Source organism: Mesitornis unicolor, unplaced genomic scaffold (assembly GCF_000695765.1).
Source record: "Mesitornis unicolor isolate BGI_N332 unplaced genomic scaffold, ASM69576v1 scaffold9932, whole genome shotgun sequence".
Taxonomy (NCBI): Eukaryota; Metazoa; Chordata; class Aves; order Mesitornithiformes; family Mesitornithidae; genus Mesitornis; species Mesitornis unicolor.
This window is the reverse complement of record NW_010171231.1, coordinates 5,438-6,748: the sequence shown is the minus strand read 5'-3', so window position 1 is coordinate 6,748 and position 1,311 is coordinate 5,438.

Sequence of the window (1,311 nt, the reverse complement as noted above, 5' to 3'; positions counted from 1 at the left end):
TGGGATGGTGCTGGGATGGACTGGGATGTGCTGGGATGGACTGGGATGGAACTGGGATGGACTGGGATGTGCTGGGATGGAACTGGGATGGACTGAGATGGACTGGGATGGAACTGGGATGGTACTGGGATGTACTGGGATGAGCTGGGATGGCACTGCGATGTACGGACCCCAGTACAGACCAGTATGGCCCAGTGCAGCCCAGTGTCATCCCAGTGTGTCCAAGTGCCATCCCCAGCCCATCCCAGTACATCCCAGTACATCCCAGTGCACCCCATGGCATCCCCATACCCTCCCAGTGCATCCCAGTACAGCCCAGTTCCATTCCAGTGCCCTCCCAGTACATTCCAGCTCCGTCCCAGTATCCTCCCAGTATATCCCAGCTCCGTTCTGGTGCCATACCAGTGCATCCCAGTCCCATTCCAGCACCCTCCCAGTACATCCCAGTGCCACCTCACTGCATTCCAGTACATCCCAGTGTCACCTCAGTGCATCCCAGCTCCATCCCAGTACCCTCCCAGTACATCCCAGTACATCCCAGCTCCATCCCAGTACCCTCCCAGTACATCCCAGTACATCCCACCTCCACCCCAGGTCCCTCCCAGTACATCCCAGCTCCATCCCAGTACCCTCCCAGTACATCCCAGCTCCATCCCAGTACCCTCCCAGTACATCCCAGCTCCGTTCCGGCACTCTCCCAGTGCATTCCAGCATCCTCCCAGTGCCTCCCAGTGCCACCTCACTGCATCCCAGTACCCTCCCAGTACATCCCAGTACCCTCCCAGTGCCACCTCACTGCATCCAGTACGCTCCCAGTACATCCCAGTACCACCTCACTGCATCCCAGTACCCTCCCAGTACATCCCAGTACCCTCCCAGTGCCACCTCACTGCATCCAGTACGCTCCCAGTACATCCCAGTACCACCTCACTGCATCCCAGTACCCTCCCAGTGCATCCCAGTACCCTTCCAGTACATCCCAGTACCCTCCCAGTGCCATTGCTCCGTTCCGGCACTCTCCCAGTGCATTCCAGCATCCTCCCAGTGCCTCCCAGTGCCACCTCACTGCATCCCAGTACCCTCCCAGTACATCCCAGTACCCTCCCTGTGCATCCCAGTACCCTCCCTGTGCCACCTCACTGCATCCCAGTAACCTCCCAGTACATCCCAGTACTCTCCCAGTGCATCCCAGTACATTCCAGCTCCACCCCAGCGCCCTCCCAGTACATCCCAGTACCCTCCCAGTGCCACCTCACTGCATCCCAGTACCCTCCCAGTGCATCCCAGTACCCTCCCAGTACATCCCAGTAC